The sequence below is a fragment of the Engystomops pustulosus genome, unplaced genomic scaffold, assembly GCF_040894005.1.
Source record: "Engystomops pustulosus unplaced genomic scaffold, aEngPut4.maternal MAT_SCAFFOLD_240, whole genome shotgun sequence".
Taxonomy (NCBI): Eukaryota; Metazoa; Chordata; class Amphibia; order Anura; family Leptodactylidae; genus Engystomops; species Engystomops pustulosus.
This window is the reverse complement of record NW_027285119.1, coordinates 87385-103904: the sequence shown is the minus strand read 5'-3', so window position 1 is coordinate 103904 and position 16520 is coordinate 87385.

The window sequence follows — 16520 nt, the reverse complement described above, 5'->3', positions numbered from 1 at the left end:
TGTTACAGCTGAACATTTCCCGCTTTGTTCCCTATAAATAAATAGACACAGGACTGTAAGGGTTAAGAGGAGAGACGTTTTACATAATGTGAGCAATAACCCCGACTCTCCCCAGAGCCGCGGCGCCAGCAAACAAGCGCAACTTTAATTAGAATAAAGACAAACACGCAGCACGTCCCCCCCCCCCCATTACATGTGGCCCCTCCCCCACGCTCCGGCCTGCCAGGATCGGCCTGGTGTCAGCACATTGTCGAGGTCAGGCCGATGGGTTTTTATTAATTTGATTAATAAAGTGCACGTCATGGGGGTAATTAGGGAGTAATTGGGAGTGACAAGGATGTCAGGGACTGTCCCTCCAAGGAGAGCGCTTCCTCCCCGCGCTCCTCTAATCACCAGGCAGAGATAAACGGAGGACCTTCATGTAGTCGCAGGTAAATCCGAGCGCAGATCACCTGATCCATCACGGTCCAAAGACCCCAAGTGGAAAACCGCCGTCCCCCGAGACCCCAACATCCGGAAAACCAGGATATTAATTACCGCTCCAATCCACTTGTGTAATTAATGGCGTCCGATCCCTCCGCTACAACAACCTGACAGCATAAATAATACCGCAGATACAACGCAAACCTGGTGCGTGACAACAACGAGCAAATCCACTCATAACCGATGATCCCAAAATTATAGGGAATATAAAGCGCACTCAGCGCTCCGACCCCCTCCAGGTCCATCCAGAGACGAGACAACAAGCCAGGAAAGCGAGGACAACCGCCCGGAGCTCGGGGAACGGCTTCTACATGGTCATAAAAAACGGAACAACACGGAGGAGTGCACAAAGTACTGACACACATTCACCTCTGATTTCTTAATCCGTTATTAGTTTCGCCTTTGAGTCTCAGAGATGAAGATTAACCATTTATAAGTACAAGCCCTTCCATGAGCGCTGGGTCCATTTTCTTGTTTTTATGGATCCCAAATTATTGTCTAAATTTACTAAATGGTTTACACTATAATACTGCCCCCTATGTACAGGAATATAACTACTATAACACTGCCCCCTATGTACAAGAATATAACTACTATAATACTGCCCCCTATGTACAAGAATATAACTACTATAATACTGCCCCCTATGTACAGGAATATAACTACTATAATACTGCCCCCTATGTACAAGATTATAACTACTATAATACTGCCCCCTATGTACAAGAATATAACTACTATAATACTGCCCTCTATGTACAGGAATATAACTACTATAATACTGCCCCCTATGTACAAGAATATAACTACTATAATACTGCCCCCTATGTACAGGAATATAACTACTATAATACTGCCCTCTATGTACAGGAATATAACTACTATAATACTGCCCCCTATGTACAAGAATATAACTACTATAATACTGTCCCTATGTACAGGAATATAACTACTATAATACTGCCCCCTATGTACAAGAATATAACTACTATAATACTGCCCCCTATGTACAAGAATATAACTACTATAATACTGCCCCCTATGTACAGGAATATAACTACTATAATACTGCCCCCTATGTACAGGAATATAACTACTATAATACTGCCCCCTATGTACAAGAATATAACTACTATAATACTGCCCCCTATGTACAGGAATATAACTACTATAATACTGCCCCCTATGTACAGGAATATAACTACTATAATACTGCCCCTATGTACAGGAATATAACTACTATAATACTGCCCTCTATGTACAAGAATATAACTACTATAATATTGCCCCTATGTACAGGAATATAACTACTATAATACTGCCCCTATGTACAAGAATATAACTACTATAATACTGCCCCCTATGTACAAGAATATAACTACTATAATACTGCCCCCTATGTACAGGAATATAACTACTATAATACTGCCCCCTATGTACAGGAATATAACTACTATAATACTGCCCTCTATGTACAAGAATATAATTACTATAATACTGCTCCCTATGTACAAGAATATAACTACTATAATACTGCCCCTATGTACAAGAATATAACTACTATAATACTGCCCCCTATGTACAGGAATATAACTACTATAATACTGCCCCCTATGTACAGGAATATAACTACTATAATACTGCCCCCTATGTACAGGAATATAACTACTATAATACTGCCCCCTATGTACAGGAATATAACTACTATAATACTGCCTCCTATGTACAGGAATATAACTACTATAATACTGCCCCCTATGTACAGGAATATAACTACTATAATACTGCCCCCTATGTACAAGAATATAACTACTATAATACTGCCCCCTATGTACAGGAATATAACTACTATAATACTGTCCCCTATGTACAGGGATATAACTACTATAATACTGCCCCCTATGTACAAGAATATAACTACTATAACACTGCCCCCTATGTACAAGAATATAACTACTATAATACTGCCCCCTGTGTACAAGAATATAACTACTATAATACTGCCCCCTATGTACAGGAATATAACTACTATAATACTGTCCCCTATGTACAAGAATATAACTACTATAATACTGTCCCCTATGTACAAGAATATAACTACTATAATACTACCCCCTATGTACAAGAATATAACTACTATAATACTGCCCCCTATGTACAAGAATATAACTACTATAATACTGCCCCCTGTGTACAGGAATATAACTACTATAATACTGCCCCCTATGTACAGGAATATAACTACTATAATACTGCCCCCTGTGTACAGGAATATAACTACTATAATACTGTCCCCTATGTACAAGAATATAACTACTATAATACTGCCCCCTGTGTACAAGAATATAACTACTATAATACTGCCCCCTATGTACAAGAATATAACTACTATAATACTGCCCCCTATGTACAGGAATATAACTACTATAATACTGCCCCCTATGTACAAGAATATAACTACTATAATACTGCCCCCTATGTACAAGAATATAACTACTATAATACTGCCTCCTATGTACAAGAATATAATTACTATAATACTGCCCCCTATGTACAGGGATATAACTACTATAATACTGCCCCTATGTACAGGAATATAACTACTATAATACTGCCCCCTATGTACAGGAATATAACTACAATAATACTGCCCCCTATGTACTGGAATATAACTACTATAATACTGCCCCCTATGTACAAGAATATAACTACTATAATACTGCCCCCTATGTACAAGAATATAACTACTATAATACTGCCCCCTATGTACAGGAATATAACTACTATAATACTGCCCCCTATATACAAGAATATAACTACTATAATACTGCCCCCTATGTACAAGAATATAACTACTATAATACTGCCCCCTATGTACAGGGATATAACTACTATAATACTGCCCCCTATGTACAGGAATATAACTACTATAATACTGCCCCCTATGTACAAGAATATAACTACTATAATACTGCCCCCTATGTACAGGAATATAACTACTATAATACTGCCCCCTATATACAAGAATATAACTACTATAATACTGCCCCCTATGTACAAGAATATAACTACTATAATACTGCCCTCTATGTACAGGAATATAACTACTAAAATACTGCCCTCTATGTACAAGAATATAACTACTATAATACTGCCCCCTATGTACAAGAATATAACTACTATAATACTGCCCTCTATGTACAGGAATATAACTACTATAATACTGCCCCCTATGTACAAGAATATAACTACTATAATACTCCCCCTATGTACAGGAATATAACTACTATAATACTGCCCCCTATGTACAGGAATATAACTACTATAATACTGCCCCCTATGTACAGGAATATAACTACTATAATACTGCCCCTATGTACAGGAATATAACTACTATAATACTGCCCCCTATGTACAAGAATATAACTACTATAATACTGCCCCCTATGTACAAGAATATAACTACTATAATACTGCCCCCTATGTACAGGAATATAACTACTATAATACTGCCCCCTATGTACAAGAATATAACTACTATAATACTGCCCCCTATGTACAGGAATACAACTACTATAATACTGCCCCCTATGTACAGGAATACAACTACTATAATACTGCCCCCTATGTACAGGAATATAACTACTATAATACTGCCCCCTATGTACAAGAATATAACTACTATAATACTACCCCCTATGTACAGGAATATAACTACTATAATACTGCCCCCTATGTACAGGAATATAACTACTATAATACTGCCCCCTATGTACAAGAATATAACTACTATAATACTGCCCCTATGTACAGGAATATAACTACTATAATACTGCCCCCTATGTACAGGAATATAACTACTATAATACTGCCTCCTATGTACAGGAATATAACTACTATAATACTGCCCCCGATGTACAGGAATATAACTACTATAATACTGCCCCCTATGTACAGGAATATAACTACTATAATACTGCCCTCTATGTACAGGAATATAACTACTATAAAACTGCCACCAATGTACAAGAATATAACTACTATAATACTGCCCCCTATGTACAAGAATATAACTACTATAATACTGCCCCCTATGTACTTGAATATAACTACTATAATACTGCCCCCTATGTACAAGAATATAACTACTATAATACTGCCCCCTATGTACAGGAATATAACTACTATAATACTGCCCCCAATGTACAAGAATATAACTACTATAATACTGCCCCCTATGTACAAGAATATAACTACTATAATACTGCCCCCTATGTACAAGAATATAACTACTATAATACTGCCACCTATGTACAAGAATATAACTACTATAATACTGCCCCCTATGTACTAGAATATAACTACTATAATACTGCCCCCTATGTACAAGAATATAACTACTATAATACTGCCCCCTATGTACAGGAATATAACTACTATAATACTGCCCCCAATGTACAAGAATATAACTACTATAATACTGCCCCCTATGTACAAGAATATAACTACTATAATACTGCCCCCTATGTACAAGAATATAACTACTATAATACTGCCCCCTATGTACAGGAATATAACTACTATAATACTGTCCCCTATGTAAAAGAATATAACTACTATAATACTGCCCCCTATGTACAGGAATATAACTACTATAATACTGCCCCCTATGTACAGGAATATAACTACTATAATACTGCCCCCTATGTACAGGAATATAACTACTATAATACTGCCCCCTATGTACAGGAATATAACTACTATAATACTGCCCCCTATGTACAAGAATATAACTACTATAATACTGCTCCGTGTGTACAAGAATATAACTACTATAATACTGCCCCTATGTACAGGAATATAACTACTATAATACTGCCCCCTATGTACAAGAATATAACTACTATATTACTGCCCCCTATGTACAAGAATATAACTACTATTATACTACCCCCTATGTACAGGAATATAACTACTATAATACTGCCTCCTATGTACAGGAATATAACTACTATAATACTGCCTCCTATGTACAGGAATATAACTACTATAATACTGCCCCCTATGTACAAGAATATAACTACTATAATACTCTCCCCCATGTACAAGAATATAACTACTATAATACTGCCTCCTATGTACAGGAATATAACTACTATAATACTGCCTCCTATGTACAAGAATATAACTACTATAATACTGCCCCCTATGTACAAGAATATAACTACTATAATACTGCCCCCTATGTACAGGAATATAACTACTATAATACTGCCCCCTATGTACAAGAATATAACTACTATATTACTGCCCCCTATGTACAAGAATATAACTACTATAATACTGCCCCCTATGTACAGGAATATAACTACTATAATACTGCCCCCTATGTACAAGAATATAACTACTATAATACTGCCTCCTATGTACAGGAATATAACTACTATAATACTGCCCCCTATGTACAGGAATATAACTGCTATAATACTGCCCCCTATGTACAAGAATATAACTACTATAATACTGCCCCTATGTACAGGAATATAACTACTATAATACTGCCCCCTATGTACAGGAATATAACTGCTATAATACTGCCCCCTATGTACAAGAATATAACTACTATAATACTGCCCCTATGTACAGGAATATAACTACTATAATACTGCCCCCTATGTACAGGAATATAACTACTATAATACTGCCCCCTATTTACAGGAATATAACTACTATAATACTGCCCCCTATGTACAAGAATATAACTACTATAATACTGCCCCCTATGTACAAGAATATAACTACTATAATACTGCCCCCTGTGTACAAGAATATAACTACTATAATACTGCCCCCTATGTACAGGAATATAATTACTATAATACTGCCCACTATGTACAGGAATATAACTACTATAATACTGCCTCCTATGTACAAGAATATAACTACTATAATACTGCCTCCTATGTACAGGGATATAACTCCTATAATACTGCCCCCTATGTACAGGAATATAACTACTATAATACTGCCCCTATGTACAGGAATATAACTACTATAATACTGCCCCCTATGTACAGGAATATAACTACTATAATACTGCCCCCTATGTACAAGAATATAACTACTATAATACTGCCCCCTATGTACAGGAATATAACTACTATAATACTGCCCCCTATGTACAGGAATATAACTACTATAATACTGCCCCCTATGTACAGGAATATAACTACTATAATACTGCCCCTATGTACAGGAATATAACTACTATAATACTGCCCCTATGTACAGGAATATAACTACTATAATACTGCCCCCTATGTACAGGAATATAACTACTATAATACTGCCCCTATGTACAGGAATATAACTACTATAATACTGCCCCCTATGTACAAGAATATAACTACTATAATACTGCCCCCTATGTACAAGAATATAACTACTATAATACTGCCCCCTATGTACAGGAATATAACTACTATAATACTGCCCCCTATGTACAAGAATATAACTGCTATAACACTGCCCCCTATGTACAGGGATATAACTACTATAATACTGCCCCCTATGTACAAGAATATAACTACTATAACACTGCCCCCTATGTACAGGAATATAACTACTATAATACTGCCCCCTATGTACAGGAATATAACTACTATAATACTGCTCCCTATGTACAAGAATATAACTACTATAATACTGCCCCCTATGTACAAGAATATAACTACTATAACACTGCCCCCTATGTACAAGAATATAACTACTATAATACTGCCCCCTATGTACAGGAATATAACTACTATAATACTGCCCCCTATGTACAGGAATATAACTACTATAATACTGCTCCCTATGTACAAGAATATAACTACTATAATACTGCCCCCTATGTACAAGAATATAACTACTATAATACTGCCCCCTATGTACAAGAATATAACTACTATAATACTGCCCCCTATGTACAAAAATATAACTACATATAGGGGGCAGTATTATAGTAGATATATTCCTGTACATAGGGTGCAGTATTATAGTAGTTATATCCCTGTACATAGGGGGCAGTATTATAGTAGTTATATTCCTGTACATAGGGGGCAGTATTATAGTAGTTATATTCTTGTACATAGGGGGCAGTATTATAGTAGTTATATTCCTGTACATAGGGGGCAGTATTATAGCAGTTATATTTCTGTACATAGGGGGCAGTATTATAGTAGTTATATTCTTGTACATAGGGGGCAGTATTATAGTAGTTATATCCCTGTACATAGGGGGCAGTATTATAGTAGTTATATTCTTGTATATAGGGGCAGTATTATAGTAGTTATATTCTTGTATATAGGGGCAGTATTATAGTAGTTATATTCTTGTACATAGGGGGCAGTATTATAGTATTTATATTCTTGTACATAGGGGGCAGTATTATAGTAGTTATATTCTTGTACATAGGGGGCAGGATTATAGTAGTTATATTCTTGTACATAGGGGGCAGTATTATAGTAGTTATATTCCTGTACATAGGGGGCAGTATTATAGTAGTTATATTCCTGTACATAGGGGGCAGTATTATAGTAGTTATATTCCTGTACATAGGGGGCAGTATTATAGTAGTTATATTCCTGTACATAGGGGGCAGTATTATAGTAGTTATATTCCTGTACATAGGGGGCAGTATTATAGTAGTTATATTCCTGTACATAGGGGGCAGTATTATAGTAGTTATATTCCTGTACATAGGGGGCAGTATTATAGTAGTTATATTCCTGTACATAGGGGGCAGTATTATAGTAGTTATATTCCTGTACATAGGGGGCAGTATTATAGTAGTTATATTCCTGTACATAGGGGGCAGTATTATAGTAGTTATATTCTTGTACATAGGGGGCAGTATTATAGTAGTTATATTCCTGTACATAGGGGCAGTATTATAGTAGTTATATTCTTGTACATAGGGGGCAGTATTATAGTAGTTATATTCCTGTACATAGGGGACAGTATTATAGTAGTTATATTCCTGTACATAGGGGGCAGTATTATAGTAGTTATATTCTTGTACATAGGGGGCAGTATTATAGTAGTTATATTCTTGTACATAGGGGGCAGTATTATAGTAGTTATATTCCTGTACATAGGGGGCAGTATTATAGTAGTTATATTCCTGTACATAGGGGGCAGTATTATAGTAGTTATATTCTTGTACATAGGGGGCAGTATTATAGTAGTTATATTCTTGTACATAGGGGGCAGTATTATAGTAGTTATATTCCTGTACATATGGGCAGTATTATAGTAGTTATATTCCTGTACATAGGGGGCAGTATTATAGTAGTTATATTCCTGTACATAGGGGGCAGTATTATAGTAGTTATATTCTTGTACATAGGGGCAGTATTATAGTAGCTATATTCCTGTATATAGGGAGCAGTATTATAGTAGTTATATTCCTGTACATAGCGAGCAGTATTATAGTAGTTATATTCTTGCACATAGGGGCAGTATTATAGTAGTTATATTCTTGTACATAGGGGCAGTATTATAGTAGCTATATTACTGTACATAGGTGGCAGTATTATAGTAGTTATATTCTTGTACATAGAGGGCAGTATTATAGTAGTTAAGTATCCTGTGCGGTTATGTATCAGCACATATGTTCTTCCTGTTACATGTGGCTAGGCTGTAGGGCAGTGCTGGTTATATGGCGGTATTAGATTGCTGTTTATATTGTGCATTATGTTACATTGCCCCCCAGATAATATCCTTATTGCCATAGTTTCCGTGTGATTCATACTCTGTGCTGTGTTACATGGATATACATCTACGAGGTGATCTATCATGATATGTTCTCTGTGAGATGACGGAGGAGTCTGTGGTCCCTTATGTTAGGTCTGTAGGTATATATAGTGTTTCTATGGACAGTGTATACTGTATTATTTCAGCACTATATGACGGTATTATACAGTAGGTTATGGTTGGGTCACCTTCTGTACTGTATTGATATTGTATTATTGCACTATGTGACGGTATTATTTGCCATTGAGATGTTGTCTCTGAGGGGTCCGGTTATTGCTGCTGTATTGACCCCCTACCACATTAGTGTTATAAGTGACAGGTGACAGGTGGGGGTCTCCTGCGTTGGCCCCCGGCCCGCTAACATCCGCCCATAGAATATAATATAATCTGCAGATTATTACTGAGTCTCAGGATTCGGCTCCTCTACATGGAGGATCCGGTGATCCGGTGATGGAGATGTCCTTAGCACTGTGTATGGAAAGAGGACCCCAAGGGGCGAGTGGTGGTCACAGTTATCCCATACCCTAACCCCCTGTCCACCAACCAACCGCAAGAGACCGATCATCACAGGTGGAGGAAGTATCAACAATGTATCACACGATAAAGAAGAATTTATGTGGCCACAGAATTAAACAACAAGAAGTAACAACACATAACAACAAGAAGTAACAACACATAACAACAAGAAGTAACAACACATAACATCAAGAAGTAACAACACATAACAACAAGAAGTAACAACACATAACATCAAGAAGTAACAACACATAACAACAGGAAGTAACAACACATAACAACAAGAAGTAACAACACATAACAACAAGAAGTAACAACACATAACAACAAGAAGTAACAACACATAACATCAAGAAGTAACAACACATAACAACAAGAAGTAACAACACATAACAACAAGAAGTAACAACACATAACAACAAGAAGTAACAACACATAACATCAAGAAGTAACAACACATAACAACAAGAAGTAACAACACATAACAACAAGAAGTAACAACACATAACAACAGGAAGTAACAACACATAACATCAAGAAGTAACAACACATAACAACAAGAAGTAACAACACATAACATCAAGAAGTAACAACACATAACAACAAGAAGTAACAACACATAACATCAAGAAGTAACAACACATAACAACAGGAAGTAACAACACATAACAACAAGAAGTAACAACACATAACAACAAGAAGTAACAACACATAACAACAAGAAGTAACAACACATAACATCAAGAAGTAACAACACATAACAACAAGAAGTAACAACACATAACATCAAGAAGTAACAACACATAACAACAAGAAGTAACAACACATAACAACAAGAAGTAACAGCACATAACAACAAGAAGTAACAACACATAACAACAAGAAGTAACAACACATAACAACAAGAAGTAACAACACATAACAACAAGAAGTAACAACACATAACAACAAGAAGTAACAACACATAACAACAGGAAGTAACAACACATAACAACAAGAAGTAACAACACATAACAACAGGAAGTAACAACACATAACATCAAGAAGTAACAACACATAACAACAAGAAGTAACAACACATAACATCAAGAAGTAACAACACATAACAACAAGAAGTAACAACACATAACAACAAGAAGTAACAACACATAACATCAAGAAGTAACAACACATAACAACAGGAAGTAACAACACATAACATCAAGAAGTAACAACACATAACAACAAGAAGTAACAACACATAACAACAAGAAGTAACAACACATAACAACAGGAAGTAACAACACATAACAACAAGAAGTAACAACACATAACATCAAGAAGTAACAACACATAACAACAAGAAGTAACAACACATAACAACAAGAAGTAACAACACATAACAACAAGAAGTAACAACACATAACAACAAGAAGTAACAACACATAACAACAAGAAGTAACAACACATAACAACAAGAAGTAACAACACATAACAACAGTAAGTAACAACACATAACAACAAGAAGTAACAACACATAACATCAAGAAGTAACAACACATAACAACAGGAAGTAACAACACATAACAACAGGAAGTAACAACACATAACAACAAGAAGTAACAACACATAACAACAAGAAGTAACAACACATAACAACAAGAAGTAACAACACATAACAACAAGAAGTAACAACACATAACAACAAGAAGTAACAACACATAACAACAAGAAGTAACAACACATAACAACAAGAAGTAACAACACATAACATCAAGAAGTAACAACACATAACAACAGGAAGTAACAACACATAACAACAGGAAGTAACAACACATAACATCAAGAAGTAACAACACATAACAACAGGAAGTAACAACACATAACAACAAGAAGTAACAACACATAACAACAAGAAGTAACAACACATAACAACAGGAAGTAACAACACATAACAACAAGAAGTAACAACACATAACAACAGGAAGTAACAACACATAACAACAAGAAGTAACAACACATAACAACAAGAAGTAACAACACATAACAACAAGAAGTAACAACACATAACATCAAGAAGTAACAACACATAACAACAAGAAGTAACAACACATAACAACAAGAAGTAACAACACATAACAACAAGAAGTAACAACACATAACAACAAGAAGTAACAACACATAACATCAAGAAGTAACAACACATAACAACAAGAAGTAACAACACATAACAACAAGAAGTAACAACACATAACATCAAGAAGTAACAACACATAACAACAGGAAGTAACAACACATAACAACAAGAAGTAACAACACATAACAACAAGAAGTAACAACACATAACATCAAGAAGTAACAACACATAACAACAAGAAGTAACAACACATAACAACAAGAAGTAACAACACATAACAACAGGAAGTAACAACACATAACAACAAGAAGTAACAACACATAACAACAAGAAGTAACAACACATAACATCAAGAAGTAACAACACATAACAACAAGAAGTAACAACACATAACAACAGGAAGTAACAACACATAACAACAAGAAGTAACAACACATAACATCAAGAAGTAACAACACATAACAACAAGAAGTAACAACACATAACAACAAGAAGTAACAACACATAACAACAGGAAGTAACAACACATAACATCAAGAAGTAACAACACATAACAACAAGAAGTAACAACACATAACAACAAGAAGTAACAACACATAACAACAAGAAGTAACAACACATAACAACAAGAAGTAACAACACATAACAACAGGAAGTAACAACACATAACATCAAGAAGTAACAACACATAACATCAAGAAGTAACAACACATAACATAAAGAAGTAACAACACATAACAACAGGAAGTAACAACACATAACAACAAGAAGTAACAACACATAACAACAGGAAGTAACAACACATAACATAAAGAAGTAACAACACATAACAACAAGAAGTAACAACACATAACAACAGGAAGTAACAACACATAACATCAAGAAGTAACAACACATAACAACAAGAAGTAACAACACATAACAACAAGAAGTAACAACACATAACAACAAGAAGTAACAACACATAACAACAGGAAGTAACAACACATAACAACAGGAAGTAACAACACATAACATCAAGAAGTAACAACACATAACATCAAGAAGTAACTACACATAACATCAAGAAGTAACAACACATAACATCAAGAAGTAACAACACATAACAACAGGAAGTAACAACACATAACAACAGGAAGTAACAACACATAACAACAGGAAGTAACAACACATAACAACAGGAAGTAACAACACATAACAACAAGAAGTAACAACACATAACAACAAGAAGTAACAACACATAACATCAAGAAGTAACAACACATAACAACAAGAAGTAACAACACATAACATCAAGAAGTAACAACACATAACATCAAGAAGTAACAACACATAACAACAAGAAGTAACAACACATAACAACAAGAAGTAACAACACATAACAACAGGAAGTAACAACACATAACAACAAGAAGTAACAACACATAACAACAGGAAGTAACAACACATAACATCAAGAAGTAACAACACATAACAACAAGAAGTAACAACACATAACAACAGGAAGTAACAACACATAACAACAAGAAGTAACAACACATAACATCAAGAAGTAACAACACATAACAACAGGAAGTAACAACACATAACAACAGGAAGTAACAACACATAACAACAAGAAGTAACAACACATAACATCAAGAAGTAACAACACATAACATCAAGAAGTAACAACACATAACAACAGGAAGTAACAACACATAACAACAAGAAGTAACAACACATAACAACAGGAAGTAACAACACATAACAACAGGAAGTAACAACACATAACAACAAGAAGTAACAACACATAACAACAGGAAGTAACAACACATAACAACAGGAAGTAACAACACATAACAACAAGAAGTAACAACACATAACAACAGGAAGTAACAACACATAACAACAAGAAGTAACAACACATAACAACAGGAAGTAACAACACATAACAACAAGAAGTAACAACACATAACAACAGGAAGTAACAACACATAACAACAGGAAGTAACAACACATAACAACAAGAAGTAACAACACATAACAACAAGAAGTAACAACACATAACAACAGGAAGTAACAACACATAACAACAGGAAGTAACAACACATAACAACAAGAAGTAACAACACATAACAACAAGAAGTAACAACACATAACAACAAGAAGTAACAACACATAACAACAAGAAGTAACAACACATAACAACAAGAAGTAACAACACATAACAACAGGAAGTAACAACACATAACAACAGGAAGTAACAACACATAACAACAAGAAGTAACAACACATAACAACAAGAAGTAACAACACATAACAACAGGAAGTAACAACACATAACAACAGGAAGTAACAACACATAACATCAAGAAGTAACAACACATAACATCAAGAAGTAACAACACATAACAACAAGAAGTAACAACACATAACAACAAGAAGTAACAACACATAACAACAGGAAGTAACAACACATAACAACAAGAAGTAACAACACATAACAACAAGAAGTAACAACACATAACAACAAGAAGTAACAACACATAACAACAGGAAGTAACAACACATAACAACAGGAAGTAACAACACATAACATCAAGAAGTAACAACACATAACAACAAGAAGTAACAACACATAACAACAAGAAGTAACAACACATAACAACAAGAAGTAACAACACATAACAACAAGAAGTAACAACACATAACAACAGGAAGTAAAGTACCAAGAAAAAAAACGGAGCAGCCGCGCCACATCCTGAGAGCGGATTCACTAAGAGCCCGAGATGCTGCGGGAATATCCGGCGCAAACTACACATGACGGAGGAAAGTGCAGGAAGGCAGAAGCGCCAGATGTCATGGGGCTCATTTACTAAGGGTCGCAGATTGCACTTTCGCCAGACTTTGCACAATTTTCGGGGATTACACGGCTTGGACAAGTATAAGTAGTGTCTGCCCTGGGATTGTGTCGCACCCAATCGCATAATGTCGCAGCTGCGCTGCTTCCATGCGACAGAAACCGGGGGGCGCCCGCCAGGCGACACAACTGATTCGGACTGAGCGCGGGATTTAATATTCAAATTTTGTCGCAAGCCCAAGCACTTACATGGACCAGGAAGAAGAAGGTGAACTCCGGGGACCTGAGAGGGGAAGCAACACATGCAGGATATCGGGTGCACGATCTTAGTGACTCCCCGCACAGCGCATTATACACGGACAATGCACTTACATGCACCAGGAAGAAGAAGGTGAACTCCAGGGACCTGAGCGGGGAAGCGACACATGCAGGATATCGGGCGCAGGATCTTAGTGACTCCCCGCACAGCGCATTATACACGGACAATGCACTTACATGCACCAGGAAGAAGAAGGTGAACTCCAGGGACCTGAGCGGGGAAGCGACACATGCAGGATATCGGGCGCACGATCTTAGTGACTCCCCGCACAGGGCATTATACACGGACAATGCACTGACATGCACCAGGAAAAAGAAGGTGAACTCCAGGGACCTGAGCGGGGAAGCGACACATGCAGGATATCGGGCGCAGGATCTTAGTGACTCCCCGCACAGCGCATTATACACGGACAATGCACTTACATGCACCAGGAAGAAGAAGGTGAACTCCTGGGACCTGAGAGGGGAAGCAACACATGCAGGATATCGGGCGCAGGATCTTAGTGACTCCCCGCACAGCGCATTATACACGGACAATGCACTTACATGCACCAGGAAGAAGAAGGTGAACTCCAGGGACCTGAGCGGGGAAGCGACACATGCAGGATATCGGGTGCACGATCTTAGTGACTCCCCGCACAGCGCATTATACACAGACAATGCACTTACATGCACCAGGAAGAAGAAGGTGAACTCCTGGGACCTGAGAGGGGAAGCAACACATGCAGGATATCGGGCGCAGGATCTTAGTGACTCCCCGCACAGCGCATTATACACGGACAATGCACTTACATGCACCAGGAAGAAGAAGGTGAACTCCTGGGACCTGAGAGGGGAAGCGACACATGCAGGATATCGGGGGCAGGATCTTAGTGACTCCCCGCACAGGACATTATACACGGACAATGCACTTACATGCACCAGGAAGAAGAAGGTGAACTCCTGGGACCTGAGCAGGGAAGTGACACATGCAGGATATCGGGCGCAGGATCTTAGTGACTCCCCGCACAGCGCATTATACACGGACAATGCACTTACATGCACCAGGAAGAAGAAGGTGAACTCCGGGGACCTGAGCGGGGAAGCGATACATGCAGGATATCGGGTGCACGATCTTAGTGACTCCCTGCATGGCGCATTATACACGGACAATGCACTTACCTGCACCAGGAAGAAGAAGGTGAACTCTGGGGACCTGAGCGGGGGAGTGACACATGCAGGATATCGGGTGCACGATCTTAGTGACTCCCCGCACAGCGCATTATACATGGACAATGCACTTACATGCACCAGGAAGAAGAAGGTGAACTCCAGGGACCTGAGCGGGGAAGCGACACATGCAGGATATCAGGCGCAGGATCTTAGTGACTCCCCGCACAGCGCATTATACACGGACAATGCACTTACATGCACCAGGAAGAAGAAGGCTAACTCCAGGGACCTGAG